At 37.7% G+C, this 23,781-nt stretch overlaps 2 long non-coding RNA genes across 2 annotated transcripts in view; both read right to left on the bottom strand.

Moving 5' to 3' along the window:
- LOC129619730 (uncharacterized) overlaps positions 1 to 23,781 on the bottom strand; it is a 416,113-nt gene that overhangs the window by 182,555 nt on the left and 209,777 nt on the right. The gene's annotated exons all lie outside the window — the stretch shown is intronic.
- Positions 10,203 to 23,177, bottom strand: LOC129619733 (uncharacterized). The gene is made up of 4 exons (XR_008698067.1): positions 23,087 to 23,177; positions 18,353 to 18,423; positions 11,588 to 11,638; positions 10,203 to 10,513 (listed from the first exon to the last, which is right to left on the bottom strand). It is a non-coding gene; the product is annotated as an uncharacterized LOC129619733 (long non-coding RNA).

The following is a 23,781-nucleotide window of genomic DNA, read 5'->3' as shown; positions in this document are numbered from 1 at the left end:
AGAATTTAAATGCAGCACAGTGTTATATGGGCTTCTTTTCCATCAGAATAAAATAAAACAAAAATAAATTAAAGGTGACAAAATAAAATGCACATTTGAAACATAATTGACAGAGTCCACTTTGTGTACAAAATGTCATACAGACTATATCATTTCAAAAATCTATAAATATATATTAATCCACACAGCCTGACCCAAAGTAGACTCTAAAAAATAATTTTTGAGGAAATAAATAACATTTTTAATTGCAGTAGACTATGAAAACAATATAATAGTTGATTTACATTTAAAAAGACCTTAAAATATGGTGGAGAAGATAACCCAACTCATGAAAATATGAAAAAGAGAATATAAAGTAACTCAGAGAAGGCAGTGACCAGCAGGGCATGGAGCTTTAAGAAACAATTCATAGAGAAAGAAAGATTAAGAAGGACTTTATGTTAGGTAATATTTATATTTTTTAGCTTTGTGAGTTGAAGATGCAGATATATCAGAATGGGAACAATAGCAAAAGCAAAATTTGAAGAAATGTATCAAATGTGATGTGTCTAGAAAATAGTATGAAATGAAAATCTAACGTAAGAATGATGCACTGAATGAAGGCTTTAGGGTTAAAGCTACAAGACAGCTCTCGTAGGATAGGTAGACATCAAATAAATTCTTATAACTGTGATGATATTCACAAAGCTGAACTTGAGTGTCAGGTTTCTGAGAATGTAATCGGCACACTGAACACCTAGAAGAATGCGGGTAGACAGCGTACCTCTACGTTGTCTCCCATTACCCTTTAATGTGGTGGGAGTGGATCGCCTGTTGCTATGAAAACAGTGTTAGTATCATTTTTCTCTTATGGTCACTTTAAATTGAAAGCACTTTCTAAATCAGAAATTAGAGTGCTTGTCCCTTATAATAATGTTTCCAAGTCCATCCAATGTAAAAGGTATGCCCTTTTGGGTTGAGAAGATCCCCTGGAGAAGGGAATGGCAACCCACTCCAGTATGCGTGCCTGGAGAATCCCATGGACAGAGAAGTCTGGTGGGCTACAGTCCATGGGGTCACACACAGTCAGACACGATGGAGCAACTAACGCTTTTACTTTCCCCTAGTTAGGATCTCTGCAGGGGGAGCACTGTCTTTGCTTTCTTTTTTCTTTGTTATTCGACTCCTTGCCCTTTTACTAGTTCTTTCTGACTCTTGGGAGGAAGGGAGGTGAGGGAGGGGGAACAGAAACACTCTTATTTGGGACTATCCTAACCTGATTGACGTCTTGGTTTCTGGGTCTGAAACTGCCCTGGTTGAGGATGCTTTTGTGTGGCCTTTGTAGGACCTCTCACTGGTACTTTCCTCGTGTGAGATATGTTCTCCTCCTGCAGGTTGCATACACCTTCCTCATACCCTAAGTACATCAGGATTCCTTGAGCTTCTCCCCACTGAGGCCTTCTATCCCACCGCTGCCTCTCGATGACCTTGTGAGATAAGACCTACGACTCCACAACTGCTTTCTGTTGTGCATGTTTTACAATTGGTCCTGAGGCTCTTAATACATTAGGCTTTGCCCCTGTAGACTCCAGGAGGACAGACTGCCTCCAAAGCAGCCTCTTCTCCTTCAGCTCTTTTCTTAGCATATTGGCCATCTCCTAGTCCCTTCTATTTTCTTTTTTTTTTAAGATTTATTTTTATTTATTTATTTATGACCATGCTGGGTTTTCGTTGCTGCGCTAGCTTTCCTCTAGTTGTGGCAAGTGGGGGCTACTGTCTAGGTGTGGGCACGGGCTTCCCACTGCAGTGGATTCTCTCGCCGCAGAGCGCGGGCTCTAGGTGTGCTGCAAGCAGCTGCGGCATGTGGGCTCAGTAGCTGAGGCTCATGGGCTTTGTTGTCCTGGGGCATGTGGAATCTTCCCAGATCTGGGATTGAACCCATGTCCCCTGTATTGGCAGGCAGATTCTTTACCATCAGGGAAGCCCCCTTTCTGTTTTCTAGACAGCATGTAAGACATCAGTCTCCTATGTATCTTTAATTGTATGTGTATACTGAAGCCTTTAAAAGTCTCCTTGAAGCCCCTCACATTAGGTTTGAAATTGATAGAGAGACCTTCCCTATTGATGGACATTGGTCTCATGGCCCAGCTATTACAAACATACATCCAACTTACATTTAACAATGTGCTTGCGTGCTAAGTCGCTTTGGACATGTCCAACTCTGTGTGATCCCATGGACTGTAGCCTGCCAGGCTCCTCTGTCCATGGGATTCTCCAGGCAAGAATACTGGAGTGGGTTGCCATACCCTCCTCCAGGGTATCTTCTCAACCCAGGGAGAGACCCATGTCTCTTACATCTCCTGCATTGGCAGGTAGGTTCTTTACCATTTGCCTCACCATTCTTATTTTTACATTTAGCAACATACATCCACTTTCCATCTCTATCTGGGACTACAGCTGACTTCGCATCTATTTTGCGCCTATAAATTGTCTATACAAGAGCCAAGATGGGTTTTTTTGCCCCACTTATGACCTATCACAGCTTCCATGTGCCTAAAGAGTCCTGCATACTCTCATCCTTCTCCACCTTCAACCTTACCTTTACATTTGTTGTCATGACATTGTTTTGAAATTATTGTCAATAGATCTATTTTCGTTTCATTTAAGTTTTCTAGCAGGTTTTTACAGTAATATGAAAAAGTTATCAATTTCTATTTCAGAGTTTATAAGTAGAGTAATATTTCAAAATATCATTTAGATTAAATTATTTTGCAATATACATATAGAAGAGATGAACAAAAACAAATGAACTCCCCTCCAAACCTTGAATTCCTTTGTCATATAGCTTGAAATTTTATTTTGATTTCAATAAGGAAAACAAAGCTTTATAGAGTGTGATATTTTCACTGCTACACAGGAATAAAATAAATCAGGGCATGGCAATGAGAAATATGGAGAAATGCCAACATCTAGCTTTCCATTTTCCTCTTCATTCAAAAACTCTCCGTATGGTTTTGTTTTGCTTTTATGCAGCTCTTAACCTGAGTGAATATATATTGGGCATAACATCAAGATAAAATTTTCTGTTATTTGTCTAGTGGTACTTTTTGTACCACTACATTTAGCCTTATTCCATATTTAAATGAACCCATAAATTTGGGGTAGCTTTACTAAGCCATTAACATTTTCTGTGGGGATAAAGCATTGCTCATGAGGTTTTTGCATGGAAATTTTATTTCTTTTCTTTCTGTTTTTAAAAACGAAAAAGAATTTGTCTGGATGTCTTAAGTCTTAAGATTACCCAAAACAAATAAACAAAGAAGATAATAAAATAAAAACATTGCTTTGGTTTCAGTGTTTCTTTGTGTTCTAGCAATTCAAAACTAAATAAGTAAAACTGAAAATAATTCCTACTTAAGTGATTGGGAGAAGATTATTAGAAGATGTTTATTAATTCAATGTAATTTATATGAATGACACCTTTGGCTGCTTTGAAAATTTTGTAACAGGTCAAAGATTTTCAACTGACATGTCTTAAAGGCAATGTTAGAAAATATAAGGATATTTCAGTAACAAAAGTATCTCAAATTAATCTGTTCGAGACACTCTCTATATATTTTTCTATGATTTATGAACTGCTGCTCATTTTATGAGTTTTAAAGGACTTTCTCTTACTAGCACTCCCTTAAAATATCCCAATAATTTGTATAAGTTTTGCAGATAACACTTACGAAGCAGTTGGCAAGAAAATAAATATCACTCACAAAAGCCAGAAAATAAATCTTAATTCAGCATAGTTAATAGCTTTCTTCTACTTTTAGTATACATAACAGAGATTGATTTGAGGCTTTGTTATGGGACATTTGCATCCAAGTATATAAATTATTGTAACCAATCATTTTCCTACTCTATCTCAATAGCTTTCACCACTTCTACTCACTCAGTAGACTATAAGAGCAGATGCACTTGTCTTATTGATTTTATATTTAGTTTAGAGGTAGCATCATCAGCAACTCAATGAACTTAAGCAAACTCCAGGAGCTAGTGAAGGACAGGGAAGCCTGGTGTGCTGCAGTCTAGGGGTCACAAAGAGTTGGACATGACTTAGTGACTGAACAACCCCAACAAAGGGGAGACATAAAGAGATAGGAAGAATCAGAAAAGATGGTTTAACCAAATGCTAACAGAGCAAATCTGATAGATGATGATCAGGTTACTAATTTGGTGAATACTTTCATCTTCAACCAGCTACTTTATGATTTACGCAGAATGCCAGAGGAGACAGGCATCTTTACGCCCCTATCATGCTCTCTAGGTAAGATTCCATGGTTTAAAACAGTGGTCTTAAATGTAGATAGGGACCAGCAGGATCAACATCATCATCTGGGAACTTGTTAGAAATGTAAATTCCTGGGTGTCACCCCAGATTTGCTGATTCCAAGCCTCAGAGGGTGGATCCCAGTAACTTCTATTTTAACAGGGCCACCAGACACTTCTGAGGGCCAATGTCCAGTATGCTGTAAACAACTCTGGCACAGTTACTAGAGAAAGGATTGGAGGTCCATGCAGAAATACATGATGGATTTATTACACATGGATGCATTCTGCCTCTTTCTTAATGAGCCATGCCCTTCTTCTGGGTGGCATGACATGGAGAACATATGTATTATGCAGCCTTGGAAGGGTGACAAGAGAATAGCCCCCCATCCTAAGTGAACTATACAGTGTAGGACTTTTTATTACATAAAACAGAAATCCCAACACAAGCTAGCTCAAATGAAAGAGAATATGTATTCACTCAATCACTGACCATCTAAGGATTAATGATAGTAACAAGCAGCATTTATTGAACACGAAGTATGTGTCAGATCCTGGTCTAATCATTTTACAAGGATTAATTCATTAATACTCACTAAAATATATTGAAGATTATAGTATATCTCCATTTTAGAAATGCAGAAATTGAAAGCACAGTGAAGTTAAGTAGCAGGACTGAGTAGTTACAGCTGGTTTGATTAGAGGTCAAGTCATGTCACTGGAAATCTTTCTGCTCCCAAAGTTGAGCAGAAGTCCTAAGTCTGACTCACATCAACTAAGAATCATAGGCTCCTGTCTGAGTCCAACCTGAACTCGACCTATGGCCAAGGGGATGAGATGTACTGATGAGCGAGGGACAATCAGGGGCCATCCCAAGAGCTGAGAGTGGAGTGAGGAAATCAACTCTCATCTCAGGGTACTGTTTAAGAAAAGGGGGGATTGGGAAATGGGTACTACTAAGGAGCAGAGAAGATCAACAAAGGCACAGTTTTATTACTCAAGACCTCTTTGGTGTCCATAGGCAGATGAATGGATAAGAAAGCTGTGGTACACATACACTATCGCCATCTCCTTCTCCAATTCATGAAAGTGAAAAGTGAAAGTGAAGTCGTTCAGTCGTGTCCAACTCTTCGCGACCCCATGGACTACAGCCCACCAGGCTCCTCCATCCATGGGATTTTCCAGGCAAGAGTACTGGAGTGGGGTGCCATTGCCTTCTCCAATGTATGGAATTTAGGAAGACTTTAATGATGACCCTATATGTGAAACAGCAAAAGAGACACAGACTCATGTCTGTGTCCGAAAGAACAGACTTTTAGACTCTGTGGGAAAAGGCAAGGGTGGGATGATTTGAGAGAATAGCATTGAAACATGTATATTACTGTATGTGACATAGATCATCAGTCCAGGTTCGATGCATGAAATAAAGCACTCAAAGCCAATTAAATCTTTAGCCTCCAATTAAAAAAAAAAGACCTCTTTGGGTCCAAGTGGCATTAGCATATATTGGATCATATTATTGAACCATAGGAAGGAGACAGTTGCATGAAGACAACCACCAAGGAGTTGTTGCCAAGACTTCCCCTGTTCACCTTTCCACTTGGATTTTTTTTAACGTGGGCACTGACTTTCAGTTCAGTTCAGCTGCTCAGTCATGTCCTACTCTTCGCAACCCCATGGACCACAGCACGCCAGGTCTCCCTGTCCATCACCAACTCCCAGAGTCTACTCAGGCTCATCTTCATGAGTCAGTGATGCCATTCAACCATCTCATCCTTTGTTGTCCCCTTCTCCTCCTGCCTACAATCTTTCCCAGCATCAGGGTCTTTTCAAATGAGTCAGCTCTTCGCATCAGGTGGCCAATATATTGGAATTTCAGCTTCAACATCATTCCTTCCAATGAACACCCAGGACTGATCTCCTTTAGGATGGACTGGTTGGATCTCCTTGCAGTCCAAGGGACTCTCAAGAATTTTCTACAGCACCACAGTTCAAAAGCATCAGTTCTTCAGTGCTCAGCTTTCTGTATGGTCCAACTCTCACATCCACACATGACTACTGGAAAAACCATAGCCTTGATGAGATGGACCTTTCTTGGCAAAGTAATGCCTCTGCTTTTTAATATGCTGTCTAGGTTAGTCATAATTTTCCTTCCAAGGAGTAAGCGTCTTTTAATTTCATGGCTGCAATCACCATCTGCAGTGATTTTGGAGCCCCCCCAAAATAAAGTCAGCCACTGTTTCCACTGTTTCCCCATCTATTTGCCATGAGGTGATGGGACCAGATGCCATGATCTTCGTTTTCTGAATGTTGAGTTTTAAGCCAACTTTTTCACTCTCCTCTTTCACTTTCATCAAGAGGCTTTTGAGTTCCTCTTCACTTTCTGCCATAAGGGTGGTGTCATCTGCATATCTGAGGTTATTGATATTTCTCCCGGCAGTCTTGATTCCAGCTTGTGCTGCTTCCAGCCCAGCATTTCTCATGATGTACTCTGCATAGAAGTTAAATGAGCAGGGTGACAATATACAGCCTGGATGTACTCCTTTTCCTATTTGGAACCAGTCTGTTGTTCCATGTCCAGTTCTAACGGTTGCTTCCTGACCTACATACAGATTTCTCAAGAGGCAGGTCAGATGGTCTGGTATTCCCATCTCTTTCAGAATTTTCCATAGTTTATTGTGATCCACACAAAGGCTTTGGCATAGTCAATAAAGCAAAAATAGATGTTTTTCTGGAACTCTCTTGCTTTTTCCATGATCTAGCAGACATTGGCAATTTGATCTCTGGTTCCTCTGCCTTTTCTAAAACCAGCTTGAACATCTGGAAGTTCACAGTTCACATATTGCTGAAGCCTGGCTTGGAGAATTTTGAGCATTAGTTTACTAGCATGTGAGATGAGTGCAATTGTGTGGTAGTCTGAGGTTTCCTTGACATTGCCTTTCTTTGGGATTAGAATGAAAACTGGCCTTTTCCAGTCCTGTGGCCACTGCTGAGTTTTCCAGATTTGCTGACATATTGAGTGCAGCACTTTCACAGCATCATCTTTTAGGATTTGAAGTAGCTCAACTGGAATTCCATCACCTTCACTAGCATTATTCATAGTGATACTTCCTAAGGCCTACTTAACTTCACATTCCAGGGTGTCTGGCTCTACGTGAGTTATCACACCTTTGTGATTATCTGGGTCATGAAGATCTTTTTTGTCCAGTTCTTCTGTGTATTCTTGCCACCTCTTCTTAATATCTTCTGCTTCTGTTAGGTCCATACCACTTCTGTCCTTTATTGAGCCCATCTTTTCATGAGATGTTCCCTTTGGTATCAGACAATTTCATTCTCTAATTCTGAGTTCAAAGATCCTAGAGATGAGCTCATATTATTTAAGTTGGGATGAAGGATCCAGCCCTGAGTGACTTAGCCATGGCCAGATAGCTGAAATAAAAAGAATAAGGGCTATCTTATGGTGATGTCATTGGATGTTTATTCAACAGCCTTTCTTTTTTCTGCTTTCAAATCAAACTCTAATTTGTTCAGATGTCTACTTCCCTTTGCACAGCTCTATCCTTGAGGACTGGTGATTCCAAGCTCCAGCTCCTGGTATTGAATCACAATTGACAGAAGAAAATCTTTTGCAAACACTACTTTAGGAATGAACATATAATCCAGTTCTGGCCAAAGAGATGCAAGGGGACCCTGCTGAGTGATTTCTTAGATTGGTTTTCCTAACTGATAAAAACAGACTTATGGGATCATAAAAACAAACAAAATATCTCTGCTGCTGCTGCGGCTAAGTCGCTTCAGTCGTGTCCAACTCTGTGAGACCCCATAGATGGCAGCCCACCAGGCTCCCCTGTCCCTGGGATTCTCCAGGCAAGAACACTGGAGTGGGTTGCCATTTCCTTCTCCAATGCATGAAAGTGAAAAGTGAAAGTGAAGTCACTCGGTCATGTCCGACTCTTTGCGACCCCATGGACTGCAGCCCACCAGACTCCTCCATCCATGGGATTTTCCAGGAAAGAGTGGGGTGCCATTGCTTTCTCCACAAAATATCTCTAGTTAGTGCAAAAAGCAATAGCTAAAAACAGAATAGCTAAAAAATAGCTAAATAGCTAAAAAATATTTCTTGAAATGACCTTGTTCATGTGAAAGTTGGCTTTTGCTTTTAATTTGATGACTATTTAAATAAATCGTTGATATCTCTTTTATAAATGATTAGTCATTTCTTTGTCTTTATCTTGAAGTGCCCACATATCACGTGTTTCATTTTAAATTTGCATAAGGAAAATGAAATGATGGCTCTGTATGATTGGCATTATTCATATCTCTGTGACCCCAGCTTCAAAGTTTCTCTTAGAGTCTGGTACTGTTTTTGTGTTTTCCCATAGACAAATGCTGGGTAGTTTTATTTTTGGCTTTTATAGAACTTTATATCCCATGCGTAACTTTCCTCCAAAAGTTTATAATTTGAACACTGATTCAAGTGTTCATTATAACTGGACTATTTTATTTTTTAAATTTTTAAAATGTATTTATTGGCTGCACTGCACAGCATGTGGGATCTTAGTTCGCTGACCAGGGATTGAACCCATGCCCCCTGCATTGGAAGACAGAGTCTTAAACACTGGACCATCAAGGACGTCCATGGCTATAGTATTTTAATGTGTCTCTATTTTGTTTTTGTATATAATAGCTCCACTGTGTTTCTTTTTTCATAATTGATTTAAGGAAGCTTATTGAGGATGAACATGATAATATCAAAGAATAATTTTTCAAGAACATTAAAGAACATGGGTATTATACAAATAAAGAATAAATACATGTCGAAGATTTATTTATCTCATCAGTAAGGGAAGAAGGTTGGTAAAGTGCTACAAAAGGCATTTGAGGAACTGAGCATTGCTATGTATTGAATAAAAAATGTTGAATTTTTAGGTTAAATACAAACCTGGATAAATCCTAAAGGACAATAAAACCGTATCTGTTGGTTATAATTTCAACCAGAGAGAAATTATTTGTATCTCTAGAAGACAAAATCCACAAAGTAAAATGTAACATTAGAGAGTTTGGACTCTGATTAGTAATAAAAAGTATGTTAAAGAAAGTTCATTGCTCTAGAGATTTCAAGAATTCTTAAGTGAATCTGTTAAACAATGCTCCAGTGAGACATTAAAAGCACATGTTATCACCCCTCTTTCTCATTTACAAGACTTGTATGTTGTTTCTTAACAGCAATGATGATACCATGTTGTTATGAAGGTTAAATAAAATAATATACACGAAAGTGCTTTATCCCATAAAGTATTACAAAATGCAAAATGATATTTTTGTAAGTTATTACTATAATTGTGCAATATTCCAAAGGCAAGCTTGACATAAAAGAGTCAAGCAAGTCAGACTGTCAGCTTTCTCTTCTTTTAAGATCCTAAAACAAAAATATTGGGGCATCCAACAGCGTGATGAAAATGACTCTCTGTCAGTTGGAATGTGATACGCAGACAAAGATGAGAGGGATTGCACATTTTTACTACTCCAGGGAGAAACATTGCAAAATAGTATTGTGTTCCTTTTCTTGCCCCAGCCTGGAGCTAATATTCAGAAAAACCTGTGAATGTGCTACTTTATTAATTCAACAAGTACTGTGCTGAGCACTCACAAGGTGTTACTGTGTGTCTCACTGTGAGGAGACCAAGGGGAATAAGATATTCTTTCTCTAAAAGAAGGCAGGTGTAGCAGCAGAAACTACATAAAAACAACCAGTTGGAACCAAGCGGGAGGGAGAATTATTTTGTTTTGAGTAATGAAAACATGAAGCTTTGGTTAATTTAACTAGTATTTATTTAATCACTTGTAAGTTGGAAGCAAGTTCTTGTCTGTTTTTAAAAAGATTTATTTATTTATTGGCTGTGGTGGGGAGGTCTTCATTGCCACATGTGGGCTTTTTCTAGTTGCTGAGAGTGGGGGTCTTTCTTCCTTGCAGTGCACGGGCTTCTCATTAAGGGGGCTTCTCTTGTTGGGGCTTATCTTGTTGTGGAGCACAGCTAGGGTTCCTGGGCCTCAGTAGCTATGACTTCTGGGCTCTAGAGCACAGGCTCCGTAGTTGTGACACATGGCCTTAGATGCTCCCTGGCATGTGGGATCTTCGCACGCTGAAGGCGGATCTTAACCACTGGACCACCAGGGAAGCCTAGGATTTCTTGTCTTTTACTGGATACTATTCTCGCTGAAATGCATATGAAACTCCTTACTGCTCTGTCTTTATATTCTACATTTTGTTTCATCTTTTTTTTTCTCTTTGTTCTCATTTCTTCAAATATAAAGTAATTGAAACAAAAATAGTAATTGAAAAAGATTCCTTGTAAAAATTTTGATTTTTTAAAATCTGCTTAATAAGTCTAATAAAAATGTTAGCTTGTTTAATGCTCGATGTTAAAAAGAAAAATACAGACCTGTGTTTGAAGAACCAAATGGAAATAATTTTATATCTCTAGATTTTTCCAGTGATTCTATAAAACTTCATGAGTGTAATAGTATAAATTCTGGAAAAATAGTATTTTTTTTAACAACCAACCAATACGTTGTTATTAATATAGTTAAACTAAACCAGAGACATAGCCCACAAGGGCTATTTCAATGAAAACAAGAAGAAGAAAGGAAACGACTACTTCTGAATTGCAGTGATTACTAAAGTTTAAGTTATTCTAACTATCTGTTTCTTTTGTGTCTGTGAAAACCCCCTAAATATGCCTTTCCAAATTTTTGGTAGAAAATTATTTAGACTAATACTTACTTAATATTTCATCATAATTCATTCCAGTTTTTCAAGTACAGTTTTGGAAAGGCCAAGAGCTGTCTGGATGATGGAATGTATCTGTGATATTACTAAACTCCATAAGCTTTAATGAAAGAAAAACTCCAGTACTGCATATAGTTGCTACTGTTTGTTCCAAACAGATATTTCTGTATTATCACTGTTTACACAGAAAAATCTTTATAGCAAACATGTGATTTTATCTTTAGAATTAGGTTCAATCTAATAGCATTCCAAATAGTTCTGATGAAAGACCTAGATGCTATCTGGGCTGGAATGGTAAAACCAAGAATTCCTATTCATCAATACGATAAGTGAGTTCCATATGCTAACCTGAGATGGTGCCAAGAAATATTATTAAGTGAAAAAATACACCATGGTGGTCATATATACAATCTGATTCCATTTATAGTCGAACCACGACAGAAGAGTTTACATGTATATAGTGGTTTTGGAATGCAAACCAGGGTATTCATTTCTCGTTACCTGTCTGAGTAGAAGCCTCTTTTTCTTTTTTCAGTGTTTGAATTCACAGCACTAGAAACAAACAAATTAATTAATTAATATATATAAATACACTGGGGAAGGAGTGTGTCAGGCCTGCGTATTGTCACTCTGTTTATTTAACTTCTATGCAGAGTACATCATGCAAAATGCCAGACTGGAAGAAGCACAAGTTAGAATCAAGATTGCTGGGAAAAATATCAATAACCTCAGATATGCAAATGACACTACCCTTGTGGCAGAAAGAGAATAAGAACTGAAGAACGTCTTGATGAAGGTGAAAGAGGAGAGTGAAAAAGCTGGCTTGAAACTCATTCAAAAAACTAAGATCATGGCATCTGGTCCCATCACTTCATGGCAAATTGATAAGGAAACAGTGACAGACTTTATTTTCTTGGGCTCCAAAATCACTGTGGACAGTAATTGTAGCCGTGAAATTTAAAACAACGTATTAAAAAACAGAGACATTACTTTGCCAACAAATGTCCATGTAGTCAAAGCTGTGGTTTTTCCAGTAGTCATGTATGGATGTGAGAGCTGGACCATAAAGAAGGCTGAGTGCCAAAGAATCGATGCTTTCAAACTGTGGTGCTGGAGAAGACTCTTGCGAGTTCCTTGGACTGTAAGGAGATTAAATTACTCAATCATAAAGGAAATCAACCATGAATGTTCATTGGAACAACTGATGCTGAAGCTGAAGCTCCAATATTTTGGCCACCTTATGTGAAGAGCTGACTCACTGAAAAAGCCCTTGATGCTCGGGAAGGCAGGAGGAGAAGGTGATAACAGAGGATGAGATGCCTGGATGGCATCACAGACTCGATGAACATGGGTTTGAGCAAACTTTGGGCGATAGTGAAGGACAGGAAGGCCTAGGGTGCTGCAGTGCATGGGGTCACAAAGAGTCCTACATGACTGAGCAACTGACCAATAACAACGTAAATACATTTTTTTACACGTGTGTATGTATTCAATAAATGGATTAAAGGATAAGGGGTTGATAGATGAAAGAGGATTTTGACTTTGTTTTGTATATATTGGTGTTATTTGATTTTTTATGGTGAATACATACAATCACTTTTAAAATAAAGTAGAAAATCAAGACAAATAATTTAAAAAAGAAGAGATGAGTTACAAGTACTGACATAGAAATATATATTTTATATGAAAAACAAGTTACAGAATAACACGGTACTATCTTGTTTATATTAGAAAAGGAAAGCAAACTGTGCTGAGAGTGATTTTGAAGCCAGACTTTCACTTTTGCCTCTACATACTTCTGTGTTCCGTTTATTCAGTAAGTATATACTTGTATATTATTTGTGTCATTTATGAAAAAACAATTTTTTTTGCCAAGAATTATCTGTTTTCTTTCTTCCAAAAGATGAGTTTTCAAGGAAGGTTTGAGGACCTTTTTAATATATATTCAATGATTAGATAGAAATAATGTTTCATTTTGCATGAGAATATCAATATTAATCAGATGACTCCCTTGTGAACTTTTCTGAAATAATTTTTGATACTTTTTCTTAATCTCCATAAGAAATTAAGTCCTTTTTCTCAATATTATATTTTTCCTCCTTAATAGCTCTTGAGTTCTTTTAAACTGTTTGATATCTAAAGCATTCTCTCCTTATTCTTGATAGGGATATTTTGTGTAATTCACCCTACCTAGGCCATTAATTTTGCTTTCTTATGGATAGGTCGACTCTTTCATAGAGCTTGCACTTGCATTCCTCACATGTTTATTTAGTTTTTGTTTTATGTTCATGTTTGTGGAACTGCCATCTTTCCTGCTGGTTGTATGTACCTGAAAGGAGAGACGGCAGCCCAGATCCTAGCAGATCCTCCTCTTAGTAAAGATGATGTGTGTTGGAAGGTGACCACAAAAAAAGAAGAGCCTCTATTATTGCATTTTGTTACCTTCCTCCCCACTCCCAAACTGCACCAAGCACTGATGTTTTCCTGGGACCGCCTCTCCTTGTAGTTACCTAGTAGGGGCGTGGTGATGGGAAACTGCTCAGTCCCTCTGCACTAGGTAGCTACTCTATTCTTCCTCTCTAACCTGGGGCCAGTGGTGTTCAGATGGACTGCCATGTGCTGTGGGCACTTGCCTAGAACTACTTTCTGTCCACTCGATGTATGGCAGAGGAGGCACACAGCTGGCCAGTAAAACGTGAAGAGAGGAAAGTATAGAACTAGAAAGCTTTCTTCTAGATACCATGTGGTTTGACCCACTCTTCTGGTTCTCCAAGGGAGAACTTTGATGTAGTTTGTTTTTAGATGTTAAGGTCCATGAAAGCAAGGAATATGTCTTTTTTTTCCTATCCATGACATTGATCACAGTTCTGGTACAATTGCTGAGATGCCATGAATAATCTTCAAAGGAAAAGTAAAGGGGAGAAAGAACAAAGATCCATTTTCATTAAAGTGGAACATAATGCATATCTATTCGAGAACAATCTACTTCTGAATTAGTCCCATATGTAATATATAAAAAGTATGAAACCACTCCAGTATTCTTTCTTGCCTGGGAAATCCCATGGACAGAGGAGCCCTGGTAGGCTATAGTACGTGGGGTCACAAAAGAGTCGGACACACAATAAAAATGAAACCACAGACTGCCTTTATCCTGAATGCTAAATAACACTCAGCCTTCACATTTTATCAATATCTTGTTATAGACCAAAAGTAGATGAGTTTTCTGGAAAAGAAACAAAATATATTACAAGAAAATAAAATGAACTCTTAATTATCCATTGAGAATAAGTGGTAAAGTGTTAACTACATATAAAACTATTCTGAGTAAGAGTCTGTTCAATTCCCAGGATATAAAGAATTGTTCACTTAAAAGCCTGGAAAACTAGGTGAAATTTTAATAAAAAAATTAAACTTTACTGAAGAAATAACCATAGTAAACTAGTGAAAATTAAATAGTAGAGCAATAAAGGGGGAAAAAAGGAAATGTTAGGCCTACTTTCAAGGTCCTCCTTTTAAACACTTTGACAATTAAATAAGTTCTCCTCCCTATCTGTTCTAACATACAAATGAATTTCTCAGACTCTTGTCTACATGTTTCCTAGACCAGATAGTTCAGTGCTAGGTACGTCTGTCAGGTTCTTGGATGCCAATAGCTCACAAAGCTTTTTAAATAACAATGTCAAGATATAAAATGGTGTTACAACCTCAGGCTGTTTTCCTTCTGGTGGACCAGACTATCACAGAAGCACGTGGTGCTTGCCTTCTACTCTCTTTAATCCAGTCCTCCCTTTCTAGTACAATAACTTCACCTTGGATACATGAATGATGAAGACATCTGCTTCCCATCTCTCCCTGCCACATCTATCAAGTTCTCCAGGGTTGTCATCTTCATTTGTGATCCACCATTAGAAGGTGAAGCCAATTGGTTTACAGTGAAGCAAACAAGAGACGTTATCTACAAAATCTCTGCTCTCTCAGTGTTAAGGACTTTCACAGTACAGTTTCTATTCAGTGCCAACTTTCTTTATTCTTTTTGTCTGTCATTGAGCCAACTTTTTACTCCTTCGTGTAAAATGCACACTTATGGAAGTTATCAACTACCAATTAATGGCGTTCCAAGTTCTAGGAAGGAAAATGAAAACAAAGCTCTTGGGGAAGCAAGGCTTTTACTGATAGCTAGAAATTAAGGGTAATTCACATAACTGGACAGAGTATGACTCAGAAAGCTCAGCACATGACTCATGGGCTTTCACTGAGATAAGGCCAGCAAAATGCATAGAAGAGTTCAGCGTATGCAAAAGCAGGCTGAAAAACGTATCAATCCATTATGAGGAGACCAGCATGTTGCAAAGATATATAGTATCAGTAGGACTGTCATATCAAGAAAGGTTCATAGCACCTGTGAAGGAATCAGTGTCTCCAGTGACCCAAACAGAACAGAGCACATTCTAAAATAGAGGCTCTGTGTGTATTGAGCTTGTCACTAAGACTGTAAATATTTCTGGTATGAGGAGGAGTTTGGGGAATACTTAATAGAACAAATAAGGCACTGGAAGATCATGAGAAGTATTAAAAGCAAGTGCTTCACAGACCAGTCATCTGTGCTTGTCAGCTGATTCTCACTCCCTTCCCTGCCAGCTGACTGGCCCAAGTCTTATCATTTTCATACTCCCTCCCTCCCCTACTTTGCATGTTCTGACAGCTTTGTGACATAAAAGTCTATTTTCCTTCCACCCTCTCTCTTTGTCATGCTATGGACCGTATTGCTTTTTTCCCACCCTTGGATTCATTTTCTATCAACACTGCTAGGGATGTTACTAGAAATCTGATTTACTCTGGAGTTTTATCTCCAGCTTGGTTTGTTGCTTGTCTGCAACTTCCTCCACCCCATCCATATACAGGCACACAAAAATTCTTCTATTTTCTGACTATATGAGGCATGTTAACCTCTCAGCAAGAATCAGTAGTGGATTTATTATAGATCTTACAGATAGGATCTGAACTGGGAGAGGAAATGAACTGAAGGACATTGATCCTAGGTAAATGGGAGATAGCATGTAGATTCAGAGATCTGAAAACTATTGAATGTGATCATTGGACATAGAAGTAAACAAGAGAAGTGGTTTTTTTTTCTCTTTTTTTTAAACAGAAGTGTGTTAAATGAGTGAGGTAATAGCAAGGCCACACAGAGGATGGCACTAGAAAGTGAGAGGGGAATTAATACTGTGGAAGATTATAAGATCACTGGTGTGAATTCTTGGTATAATCGAAAAACAGAAGACAAGAGATAAATGGTCATTTTTAGTTCATGTTTCTTCCTCCAATTAATTTTATTATATTTGTGAACATGGCAGATCATATATATCCATATACTTGTTTCATAAATACATTTCATATTTATACCTCGAACATTTTGAAAAAGACATACCCAGAACTGGGAGCCCTAGGATCATCAGAGTGGTGAGTGGACTGTTGAGGATCAAGATGGGCTGAGACTTTTCACCCCAAATATATGTTATTTCCCATTTACCTACGTAGTAAAAAGAATTCTACTACCAACTGCTTATAAACTACTCATTCGAATTTAGCTCCTTTATTTTAAAGAAGAAGAAAACAAGATCCAGAACAATGGTGAAAGGAGGTTGCTCAGTATTCTGCAGACAGAACCAGAGTTAGAGCCTAGAATTTTTTGCTCAGCAGTTCAGGGCAAAGTCTGTAATAGCAGAAAGAAGCAAACTTACGTAACTGAATATTATGAAGATATCATTTATGGAAACAAAACCAAAATTGATAGTATGTTTTAATTTCATGCTATCCTTCATGGTCTGATGCAAAATATTCTGAAAATGTTGCCATCTCTCATTTTTGAAGATGATGGTTATTTCTTCATTGTGTTGCATGGTCTTGAGTAGCTTTCTTCAACAGTGGTGACAGAAGTTTTTCTCTCACAGGTTTTCCTTTGATCTTTTTTTATTTATTAAAGAGTTGGGGAATAAAAAACCCTACCCATTGGAGCATACACACTAGAGGGTGGAAACATAAATAAATAAAATACATAATATGGCAGATGATGATAAATACTGTGCAGAATCATAAAATAGGAAGGTGGATAAGGGATATAGTTTTAACACAAATAATTTATCAATCTATGTATTTGAATAATACTTAAAGTCTCATGGGCACCATGACTAAGGAGTGGCTTCTTTTCTGTGGGGAGGGCAGGAAAGATCTTGGGTAGAAAATACTGGACCAAGATCTTAAAGGATAAGTGGAAATTTGCTAAAGGACAAGAAAGGTGAGGGCTAAATCTTGGGAGAGTATTCTAGGACAGATTAATAGTGAGAATGAATGATTCCCAAGCTCTACTAAAAAGATTTTGGTTCTGGAGTCCTGCAATTTGTACTTTATAAAGTCCCACAGAGTACTTCAGTGTGCTCTAAAAACTGAAATCCTGTAACAGAAACAAGTACTGCTTATGGAAAAGGGGGTTTCCTAGGTGGCACTAGTGGTAAAGAACCCACTCCTCAATGCAGGAGACACAAGAGACACAGGTTCAGTCCCTGGGTCTGGGAGATCCCCTGGAGGAGGACATGGCAACCCACTCCAGTATTCTTCCCTGGAGAATCCCATGGACAGAGGAGCCTGCTGGGCTCTACAGTCCATGGGGTTGCAAAGAATTGGATACAACTGAAGTGACTTAGCACGCACACATGGAAACAGGCAAGTAGCTGGAAGTACAACCTGTTGCTAAGCAAGAAAGAGGCTTTATAACAAGATCAAGATTTTGAAATTTGTTATGTAGGCACATGGAGCCTAAAGGCTTTTAATCATGGGAGTTATATGAGTGATGATATCTGAATTGTAAGAAAATAACTAAGATGACGTGTTTAGGTAAGAGGAAAAAGGGAGATACTAGAGGCAGGGAGACCAGGTAGGCTACCCTCATAATTTAAATGAAAATTGGTGAAATCTGCCACAGGTCCCTGGAACTTGCCATAGAGGGATATTTGGAGGGAGACTAGATAGAGCTTAGTCCTGTGGTATGAGTGAGAAGGACTCCAGATTTCCTGGTTTTGTGAGCCACTGACAGACTTGGAATGAGTAGAAGAAACAGGTTGGTGTGGTTAGAGAGGATGCATCAACTTGCAGCTTTTCAAGAGCCCAAGGGCCACAAACATGGATTTATCCAGAAGACAAAGGAAAACACAACCTTGAAGGCTTAAGCAAAGTTTGGGGACAAGAAAATACAGATTTTGAACCCATTACCTTATGAGTGGTATTTTGGAGCCCTGGGTCTTGGACTTGCTGGGAAAAGGTACTGATGTCCATGGAAGATGCTGAGTGAAAGAGAAGAAAATATGAGCTGCATTTAAGAAATGGTCAGAGGAGGAAGAGGTAATGAAAGTCACTCGTTCTTTTATGCCAAGGTGTTTAGAAATTCTTCCAAGATAGAGCAGTCTCTTTTGCTTCCTTTGTACCTAATTTCCAAGGCATTAGTACAGAACATGGGAGAAAGCAATGGCAATCCACTCCAGTACTCTTGCCTGGAGAATCCCATGGACGGAGGAGCCTGGTGGGCTGCAGTCCATGGGGTTGCTGGCAGTCAGACACAACTGAGCAACTTCACTTTCACTTTTCACTTTCCTGCATTGGAGAAGGAAACGGCAACCCACTCCAGTGTTCTTGCTTGGAGAATCCCAGGGACGGGGGAGCCTGATGGGCTGCCGTCTATGGGGTCGCACAGGGTTGGACACGACTGAAGCGACTTAGCAGCAGCAGCAGCAGTACAGAACATGCAGCAGGAATTTAATACTTGTTTTCTGCATTGATGACCTACTGACATGTGTAAGAATCGATCTTTTGCCTATTAGCAGTATTTCTGAAGTCAAATGAAGGACTTTGAGCCTACTATAAAATACCAATGTTATTATTGATGAATCAAAAAAAAGTATATCAAAACTGATCTTCTTGAGTAGTTTATTTTTCAGTGTTATAGCTCAACCTAAAATCTATTTAATTAAGAAAAAAAAAACTTTAGGCATAAACTACTCACCTAAATTTTCCAAGTGGTTTAAGAATCATATGTTGACAAAACTAACACAGCATTGTATTAGTGAATCGACTCTACTTCAATAAAAAATAGATGAAAAATTATATATTGGATGCTTGGGGCTGGTGCACTGGGACGACCCAGAGGGATGGTGTGGGGAGGGAGGAGGGAGGAGGGTTCAGGATGGGGAGCATATGTATACCTGTGGCGGATTTGTTTTGATGTTTGGCAAAACTAATACAGTGTTTCAGGTTTAAAAATAAAATAAAATAAAATAAAAAATAAATTAAAAAAATAAAAAATAGTCAATGGAAGTTTAAGAGCAAAAAAAAAATAAACAGAATGAAAAAAAAAAGAAAAATTATACATTAACATTTCTATAGATATTTTACTCTTTTTTGCTAAAATTTTGGGATTGTTTTTCTCACAATAAAACATTAGTCCTAACCATTTTAAACATTTAAAAATGTATACAATACCATTTACATGGTTCTTGACAAGTATTAATGATATTTTAAAAGTCAAACTATCAACTATTTAATATCTTTCTAAGAAAATGATAGTATTTTGGCTAAGTGATTCTTACAGCCACATGTAGCTTATTTTTAACAGTTAGGCTAATTGAATGAAAGGCAACACTCAAAAATTGTAAGCTGTATGATCATTGTCTCATTATATCATCCAGTAAACCAGAATAAACCAAAAACCAAAATTCTGCAGATTATTAAGTGAAAGGAGGAAAACTAAAATCAATTATAGGAAGGATTAACAATGGTGACTCATATGGCAGCTGGATGACCTTCAAACCAAGAAGACACGCAGATGTGTTGAAAGAGACAAAGAAGAAAAGCACAGTATTTATTGGATATGGTGGCATCTTGCAGGATTCAGGCTCATAATTTCCTAAATGACTCAGTGGCATTGCACAACTGATGCTTTGTAAAAACCAGTTACTTAAGACAACTCCAGAATTACTAAATGTTGTTTTACTGGCCTGTGTTATTAAAATCCTTCTCCACTTTACCCAAACACACACCAGAATGGTGTGTTTACCTGCTAGATCAACTAATCTCTATTTCATTAAAAATATTTTAAGAGCCTTTACCACACACATTGGTCATTTTAATTTTCTTCAAAGGTCTAAATAATTGTAGAAGTCAGAGTCATTAACCCTTCAGTATTTCCTTTGTTATTTTGAGCTTCTTCAAGAGATGTTTTAGGCATGTGTTGAAAATAAATTTCAGCCAAATAGTTTTTATTCGGGTAGAGCAAAAGGTATGGGGGACTTAAAAAAAAAAAAAAAATAGAGCAAAACTGTTGTAATCTCCAAAGGCAAAAACTTCAGTTTGGAAAAGTGGATTCTTTTTCAATTTATAGAATAAAAACAATCTTGAAAAAATAAATACTGTGGCTTACACAAGTTTCCACCTCTATAAGTTGTTCTTCACTAGAAAACCAATCCACAAGTATATGTAAGAAATGATAGGGGACAGGATTCTGATAGTTATTTGTTTGATCAATTCATTCATTCTTGTTCACAACTATATAAATAATTTTATCAGGAACTAGAATGAAAGACAGTTAAGGGCTTCCCTTGTGGCTCAGCTGGTAAAGAATCCGCCTGCAATGTGGGAGACCTGGGTTCGATCCCTGGGTTGGGAAGAGCCCCTGGAGAAGGGAAAGGCTACCCACTCCAGTATTCTGGCTTGGAGAATTCCTTGGACTGTATAGTCCATGGGGTCACAAAGAGTCGGACACGACTGAGTGACTTTCACTTAACTAATGACTTTACATGCACAAATGGAAGGTTGCTTTTCACTTCCAAGAATTTAGTATTAGGTCAATCTTTATTGTAGTGGATAATTAACAATTTACAGTAAAAAGCATAAATTATTTTCTGGCATGGGTTTTGCATTCCTGGGGAAGATGCATACTGACTAGCATCACATCTGTTTACTCACTTATCTTAGCTATGTTAATAAAATTTAGGATGTTGTAACTAGAAGCAAGTGTTTAGTTTGCTAACATGTCTTTAGGAAATATACTATGTTTAGACAGACTTTTTAAAACAATCAGCTTCCGGACCAAACATCTGATAAACTGTAAAGCAAGAATAGGTCCTTTAATTTTAGATGGAGTAATGGTGACTTATTTCCTCTCATTGCAGGTCGGTGGCTTCTTTTATCTATGAGCAATGTTGAGCGGGAAGGCACTATAACCTGGCTTTGTTTGAGCTAGGGAATGATGTTCAGAGCACTTCTAATGAGAACTGGCATCACAGCCTTACTTACTTATGAAGCCCACACTCTTTTCTAATTAGTTTGTATATTACTGAAGGAGATAATTGTCTTTTATTGTATGCCAAAAGCATGATTTGGAAATAACCAATCCTAACATTTAAGTCAGTGTAGGAAGTCTGAGTCTACGCCTCTAAGTAAGCATTTGGAGATAGTTCTAAAATTTGTATTAGAAAAACATTTTCAAAGAGATATTCATCTCCTTTTCTCTTGTTCTCCCCCTAAATGAACAGAGGGATTTCTAAAATTTGGCTTGGGAAAAATGAAGGACAATAACGTTAGATCATTGCCCCCAGTTTTTTGTTTTTTTGTTTTTTTTTTTCATTTTCTTCAAATCTCCACCAAAGATTCTTAAATGACATAAACGTTAATTTATGACAACACAGCTATTGTGTTTGGTCACTTCTAACAGCCAAATGATTGTGTGAAAATTCTAGCCTCTATTGTTCCTTTATTGGGAAAGTCTTTGAAAACCAAAATGATTTCTGTGAACTTCAAAAAGGTGTGATAGCCAATTGTTTGAACGCCTGTGAGAGAATTCTCTCACTTACTCACAGAACACAGTGTTGTCATGTTGGAAACTCAAATCTACACAGGATGTTAGTGCCTGCACACGTGTCTGCCGCCGTGATGTGAGCAGCACAATACCTCCAGGTTTATAAGGAGATCTGCTGTAAACAGGATGCTTGTCGCAGCCACGGACACAGTGCCTCTCTTGTTAGAGAGAGAAAGGTTTGAAGGTCTTAATGGCTACATTCTACAGGAGTAAATATGAAAAACATGTTCAAATCCTTATTCCAAAGATCTTTTTATATTTTCTACATATATATCCCAAACACAAAATCCTATTTTAAGTCATACACATTAATAAAATTATAGAATATTCCTCAAATATTTCAAGCAAAGCACACATAGAAGTTCCTTTTTCTTTTTAAGGGAAGCACTTCATTTTAGGATAAATAAAAAATAAAGCACAAAGAGAGATTTGATTTGGATTATTCCTGAATTCTCTTCAGATCAAAGATAATGAGTTTATTATTCCGTGAAGTATACAGAAATGCCTTTTTGATTGATGTAAATGCAAAGTTTTTCTGTATATTAATTTTTCAGGAGTTAAGCTATATCATTATGTCAAGGTATAAACCCTATTTAGTAGTATTTATATTGTTGTAAATATAGAGCTTATAGCTGTTGGTCCTTCTACCACTTTTGGAAAGACGCAAGCTAAGCAACATATTAATACTTTTCTTTGGTTGGGGATAGCTGCTCGGGAAAGCCAGTGGGAGGCCTTTTAGACAGTACACTTATTCCCTATGAGTTGTCTCTACGATATCCCTTTGCTGTGTGTGCTCAGTCAATATCCTTCTTAATAATCAGTAATCAACTACATTTCAGTTTCAGTTCTTATAAAGGACGGAATCAGCGTGATGAATCAAAAGAAGATAGAAAAGAATCCAACTTTCCGGAGAAGTGCTTTGTCATATCCAATTCCCCAAATTATTATTACTTTTCTTAGGCTTTCTCTTTCCCTCTTGGCATTTTACCATAGCAAAGTTGCTTCAGCCTTGCCACCTCACACACACCTCTCCCTGCCTCCTTGCAGTGAACCTGAAATCAGAAAAAAACCCACACTTCACCCACGCCCATTCTTACCTGTTTTGTTCCTGTTTTGTTTGCTTATCCCGCCTGTCCTCTTGACCCATCTTCTTTCTGCTTTCAGTTCTTGCTTCATGCGTTAGCTGCTCATTCAGATGCTTCTCATTTGAGAAGACACTGAGGTGTGGGTTTGTTTTTTTTTCAGCTTTATTGAAGTATAATTGACAAAATTGCATATATTTAAGGTGCACAAGATGACTTGATATACATGTACATTGTAAAATGATTACCATAATCAAGTTAATGAATACATCCATTATCTTACAGTTATCTCTTTTTGTCTGTGTATGTGGTAAGAACACTTAAGAGCTATTCTCTTAGCAGCTTTCAGGTACACAATATAACATTATTATTATTTTTAAAAATATTTATTTATTTATTTGGCTCTACCAAGTCTTAGTTGTGGCACACAGTATCTTTAGTTGCAGCTTGTCAGATCTAGTTCCCTGACCAAGAATTGAACTTGGGCCCCCTGCCTTGGGAGCCTCACGTCTTAACTACCGGACCACCAGTTAAGTCCCACATGCAGCATTATTAATTATAGTTACCATGCTGTACATTAGATCTTCAGAACATAGTCCTCTTATAATTGTAAGTTTGTACTTTATTTACTGGTATATGGCAAAGTGATTTCAGTTTATATATATACATAATCTGAATACATATTTCTCTCAGATTCTTTTCCCTTTGAA

Source organism: Bubalus kerabau, chromosome 9 (genome assembly GCF_029407905.1).
Source record: "Bubalus kerabau isolate K-KA32 ecotype Philippines breed swamp buffalo chromosome 9, PCC_UOA_SB_1v2, whole genome shotgun sequence".
Taxonomy (NCBI): Eukaryota; Metazoa; Chordata; class Mammalia; order Artiodactyla; family Bovidae; genus Bubalus; species Bubalus kerabau.
This window is presented reverse-complemented; position numbering and strand designations above follow the sequence as displayed.